Source organism: Triturus cristatus, chromosome 4_2 (assembly GCF_964204655.1).
Source record: "Triturus cristatus chromosome 4_2, aTriCri1.1, whole genome shotgun sequence".
Classification (NCBI taxonomy): domain Eukaryota; kingdom Metazoa; phylum Chordata; class Amphibia; order Caudata; family Salamandridae; genus Triturus; species Triturus cristatus.
Window position 1 is genome coordinate 380,071,402 of NC_140586.1, and position 6,349 is coordinate 380,077,750.

Sequence of the window (6,349 nt, forward strand, 5' to 3'; positions counted from 1 at the left end):
CTTGACCTGTTCCAGAAGTACACTGATGAGAGGCAAGGGGTACCGATTTTTTATGGTTATCGCATTCAATGCCCTAAAGTCCACACAGGCTCTCAGCTCCCCATTAGCCTTCGGGATGAAGAAGAGTGGCGAGGCGGCCGGAGACTTGGACGGGCGGATGAATCCTAGCTTGAGGAGTTTATCCAGGTACCCCCGGAGATGCACGTTTTCAGGCTCCGTCAGGGCATACAGCCTGCCGCTGGGAACGCTGGCCCCTGGCACCAGGTCGATCTGGCAGTCAAACTGTCTATGTGGTGGTAGCACTTCCGCCTTCACCTCATCAAATACATCCTCAAAACTGTGATAAGCCTGGGGGAGAGCCACATCTTTTTCTGCCGCTGTAGCCACCGTCTGACTCCCGCTCTCATCTGCGTCAAGGGATTCCGTTCTTATTCCACAATGCAGGATGCAATACGGTGACGTCATTTCGATGCGATGTGTTGGCCAATCCACAAAGGGGTTGTGTTTCTGTAGCCACGGCAATCCCAATATGACGCCATATTGGGGCGCTCGGATGATGTTAAAATCGATTTGTTCCAAATGGTTCCTCCCATATCTCATCGGAAGGACCCCCGTGTGCTGTCCGATGGGCCCCGTCACCAATCGCCTTCCGTCTACCGCATAGACGTCTTCGGGTACTGCTTTGGGAAGAAGCACTAGCCCTAGCCTGCATGCCTCGTTGTGGTCCATAAATATGCCAGTGGCCCCTGAATCCACCATGGCCACAACGGGTATCCACTGGTCATGCACTCCCACGTGCACCGTGATAAACAGGTGTCGTTGTCCCTTAGTGACCGAGTTGGAAAGTGAAGGGATGGATGAGTGACTCCGAGATGCCCCTTCTCTGGTCTTGGAGTCCTCTAGTTTTCCGCCGGTATGTCCACCACGGCTGTTACCGACCGGTTGGCCCGATAACGTGACGTCTTCGGTTTGGCAGGGCATTCACGTGCGTAGTGGCCTTTTTTGCCACAATATAGGCACAATCCTTGTTTACGGCGTGACTCTTTCTCCGTGGCTGTGAGGCTCGCTCGTATTGCGCTGATGTCCATGGGTTCTCCCTTGGATGCGGTGGAAGTTTCAGGACTTCCCACCGTCACATAGGATGGAAGGGATTTTCCTTTTCTCCCATGATCCCCCTTTCTTTCACTTAGCCTATGTTCCAGCCGTAATACCAGGTTGATAAGGCCCTCACATGTCTTGGGTTGAGGGTCAATATGAGCCACGGCGTCCTTGAGCTCATCGCACAGCCCTTGATGGAAGAGCGCCGTCTGTTTAGCAACAGGCCACTTGGTTTCTGCAACCAGCCTTCGGAACGCGTTGAGATACTGCACCAGGTCGTTGGATCCCTGTCTCAACTCAAGCATTTCACGGTCCGCCGTGTACGAGTCAGCCCTTCTGTCGAATACCTTCAGGAATTCCTCGCGAAAAGCACCCCAATCACATAAGAGGGGGTCGTCCCTGCTCACCAGAGGTACGTGTAACGCCCTGAACGTCTCAGGATCGTTTAACAGACACGACAATGAGGACGCAACCACTTGTGAAGGGTTAGTTCTTTTAATGAAGGCAAATAAAATACAAAGAACAAACAAAAGTTATAGTCACTGGAATCCTCCAGGCTAAGTACGTTACCAGCCCACAGCACGGATGGTCCTAACCGTCCTCTGCATATACGCCGATCCCGGCGTATGCCAACAGAGGGCAGAAATGAAATGGCCGACAATGCAAATCGGTAGGCTGTGAGGGGCACGAAGAGTGTTGGGGAGAATCGAGGAGTCAGGGAAACACCCAGCCGGGGTCTCTACCTGAAGGGAGCAGCCGCTCAACCTCTTCCTCAGACTGCACCGGGACGCGGAGTCACCTCCTGGTGATGTGTCACCGATACCCCAATCACAAGCAAGAAGACTGAACCGAGAGCAGCCGCTCGATCGATCCTGTGGACTTCCGAGTCTGTAACGCGGCAAACACCTCCTGGTGTGCGTTACAGCTGGCAGTCCCTGTGTCTCTGGTCGGGCTGGGAGTTACGACTCCAACCAGCAAAAGCGCCACTGCGCTTGGACTCAGCCGAGTCAAAAAGCGAAGCTCAATGGTTGACCGGTAGAGCTTCCGGGTCCTTCACAGGTGACGATGGGGCAAGACACGGCCCAGGGAGTAACGACTCGACCTACCTCCGTTCTTGCCTTACTGGAGCACCACTCCGGAACACTGCTCTTCACGAAGCAGGTACGTCGGTGTAAACACAATATCCGACAGCCTTGTACCTCCCGGTTCCTCCCTTTATAGGGAGTGTTTTCCTTGAGTTATGTAACAGCTCTCCTGTTTACATAAGGGCGTGTTTTCCTTGAGTTATGTAACAGCTCTCCTGTTTACATAAGGGCGTGTTTCCCTTGAGTTATGTAACAGCTCTCCTGTTTACATAAGGGCGTGTTTCCCTTGAGTTATGTAACAGCTCTCCTGTTTACATAAGGGCGTGTTTCCCTTGAGTTATGTAACAGCTCTCCTGTTTACATAACCTCTCAACCGCTAAGCATCCTGGGAGATGTAGTCCGTTTTCGCTGGTTACCGTTTTCCTCCCCTCGTATGACAGGAATTCTTGACAGTACATCCTCCCTCTCAGCGGCTCCCCACGGTCCAGCGCTGGCAGGAAAACGCCGATGGAACAAGGAGACCAAGCGCGGTTCCCATTAATGCTCCTCCGGGCCATAGCCTTTCCACGCAACCAGGTACCACAGCTTCCCCCTGCGCCATTTGGACGCCCGTATGCCCGACACTTCATACTCCACCTCCGACTCCACGCATACCGGCCTAGGTGTCCCAGACGGCTTGGAGGGTGCTGGTTTGAGCAATGATACATGAAAGACAGGGTGTATCCGCAATGACTGGGGCAAGCACACCTTCACGTTCACGGGACCCATACACTTGGTAATTCGATAGGGGCCCATGTACTTGGGATGGAACACACTGTTCTTTCGAAACCTCATGTTTCTTGTGGATATCCAGACGTAGTCTCCAGTGCGGTACAGTGGCCCGGGCCTTCTCTTCCTATCTGCCGCAGCCTTGTATCTTCTCTTGGCCTCTATTAGGACAGCCCTTGAGCGCATCAACGTGTCTTTTATGTGTGCCACCCTGTCCGCTGTGGCGGGAATCCTGTCCTCTCTGAACGGATGTAGAAATGGCAAGAACCTGGGATGTTGGCCATAGTTGCTATAGAACGGAGATGACTGTGTGGAGCTGTGAGTGGCGTTGTTATAGGCTATCTCTGCAACCCATAGCAAGTCGACCCATTCTTCCCTGCCCTGGTCCACAAAACATCGCAGATACTGTTTGAGCGTTTGGTTCAGGCGCTCGGTTTGGCCGTCCGTTTGAGGGTGGTAGCTGGTGGACAGGGCGGTCTTAACATGCAGCGCAGTGCACCAAGTCTTCCAGAATTGCGCAGTAAACTGCGACCCCCGGTCCGACACGATCACCCCAGGTAATCCATGCAGTCGTACCACATTCTTTAGGAGTAGTGACGCCAATTCCCCGGCCGTAGGGACTCTCTTGCAGGGGATGAAGTGCCCCATTTTCGTCAAGTAATCCACCACCACCAGTATTGCCGTCATCCCCTGGTCTACCGGTAGGCCCACCACGAAGTCCAGTGATATGCTATCCCATGGTCTATCCGGGGTCGGAAGTGGATGTAAGAGCCCTTGGGTTCGGCCATGGTCGGCCTTCATGGTAGCACACGTAGGACACTCCTGTCCCCACCTCCTGACATCCACTCTCATGGTTGGCCACCAGAAATGCCGTCCCATGCTAGCCACCGTTTTTTCAAAGCCCAAATGACCTGCGCATGGAGAGTCATGGCACCAGATGAATGCTTGTTTCCTTAGCCTAGGCGTGGGTATCAATAGGCACCTGCCCTTCAGGGGTATCCCGTCCTTCAGCTGCCATTCTCTGTGACTGAGGAGCCACCTCCGCCATGCGAATGACCTGATCCCTCTCTTTATTCCCCTCAGGAAAGTATCCGGTTGGATAACCCCCAATACCATCCTCGGGGAAATGATGGAACGCTCGGTTGCAGGCAATGGTTCCTTAACTGCAGATTGACGGGACAGGGCGTCCGCCTTCCGGTTTTCCGTCCCCGGCCGATATGTGATGCAGAAGTTGAACCCCGCAAAGAAGATCATCCACCGCAGCTGCCTGGGAGAAAGGTGTCTAGTGGCCGTCATGAACTGTAGGTTCCGATGGTCCGTGTACACCGATACCACATGTCTTGCCCCCATCAACCAATGCCTCCATTCGGTGAAGGCGTCCTTGATTGCGAGAAGCTCCTTCTCCGCAATATGGTAGTTGCGTTCGGCGTCGTTGAGTTTGCGGGACATGTACGCAACGGGATGGAGCACCCCTGTGTCGTGGTTGCGTTGGGACAAGATAGCCCCCAGCGCCACATCCGACGCGTCCGCTTCCACCACGTAGGGGAGATCCGGATCGGGGTGAGCCAACACCGGCGCCTTACCAAAGGCGCTTTTCAGGGCCTCAAAGGCTTTGTTCGCTTCAGGGGACCAGACAAACTCCTTGGACTTCCTCAGTAGCTGTGTGATTGGGGCCACCACTCCTGAAAATCCATCTATAAACCGCCTGTAAAAGTTGGCGAAGCCAATGAAACTTTGGACGTCCTTCACGCTTTGGGGCACCGGCCATTCTTTCACCGCCTTGATCTTTCGTTCTGCCATCTCCTGTCCCTCTGGACTCAGCATCACTCCGAGGAATTCCACGGATGTGACGTGGAAGTCACACTTGCTGAGTTTACAAAACAGCATGTTTTCCCTCAGCTTTTGGAGCACAGCTTTGACGTGGTGTACGTGCTCCTCCACACTGGACGAATAGATGAGGATGTCGTCGATATATACGACCACGTAGATATCCAACTCCTCTCTGAATACCTCATTCAAAAAGTACTGAAAGGCTGCCGGGGCGTTGCACAGACCGAACGGCATGACGAGGTACTCAAAAAGGCCGAACCTGGTCTTAAAGGCGGTCTTCCACTCGTCTCCGTCCCTCATGCGCACCAGATGGTATGCCCCTTTCAAATCCAACTTGGTGTAGATACGAGCTTTCTTGACCTGTTCCAGAAGTACACTGATGAGAGGCAAGGGGTACCGATTTTTTATGGTTATCGCATTCAATGCCCTAAAGTCCACACAGGCTCTCAGCTCCCCATTAGCCTTCGGGATGAAGAAGAGTGGCGAGGCGGCCGGAGACTTGGACGGGCGGATGAATCCTAGCTTGAGGAGTTTATCCAGGTACCCCCGGAGATGCACGTTTTCAGGCTCCGTCAGGGCATACAGCCTGCCGCTGGGAACGCTGGCCCCTGGCACCAGGTCGATCTGGCAGTCAAACTGTCTATGTGGTGGTAGCACTTCCGCCTTCACCTCATCAAATACATCCTCAAAACTGTGATAAGCCTGGGGGAGAGCCACATCTTTTTCTGCCGCTGTAGCCACCGTCTGACTCCCGCTCTCATCTGCGTCAAGGGATTCCGTTCTTATTCCACAATGCAGGATGCAATACGGTGACGTCATTTCGATGCGATGTGTTGGCCAATCCACAAAGGGGTTGTGTTTCTGTAGCCACGGCAATCCCAATATGACGCCATATTGGGGCGCTCGGATGATGTTAAAATCGATTTGTTCCAAATGGTTCCTCCCATATCTCATCGGAAGGACCCCCGTGTGCTGTCCGATGGGCCCCGTCACCAATCGCCTTCCGTCTACCGCATAGACGTCTTCGGGTACTGCTTTGGGAAGAAGCACTAGCCCTAGCCTGCATGCCTCGTTGTGGTCCATAAACATGCCAGTGGCCCCTGAATCCACCATGGCCACAACGGGTATCCACTGGTCATGCACTCCCACGTGCACCGTGATAAACAGGTGTCGTTGTCCCTTAGTGACCGAGTTGGAAAGTGAAGGGATGGATGAGTGACTCCGAGATGCCCCTTCTCTGGTCTTGGAGTCCTCTAGTTTTCCGCCGGTAGGTCCACCACGGCTGTTACCGACCGGTTGGCCTGATAACGTGACGTCTTCGGTTTGGCAGGGCATTCACGTACGTAGTGGCCTTTTTTGCCACAATATAGGCACAATCCTTGTTTACGGCGTGACTCTTTCTCCGTGGCTGTGAGGCTCGCTCGTATTGCGCTGATGTCCATGGGTTCTCCCTTGGATGCGGTGGAAGTTTCAGGACTTCCCACCGTCACATAGGATGGAAGGGATTTTCCTTTTCTCCCATGATCCCCCTTTCTTTCACTTAGCCTATGTTCCAGCCGTAATACCAG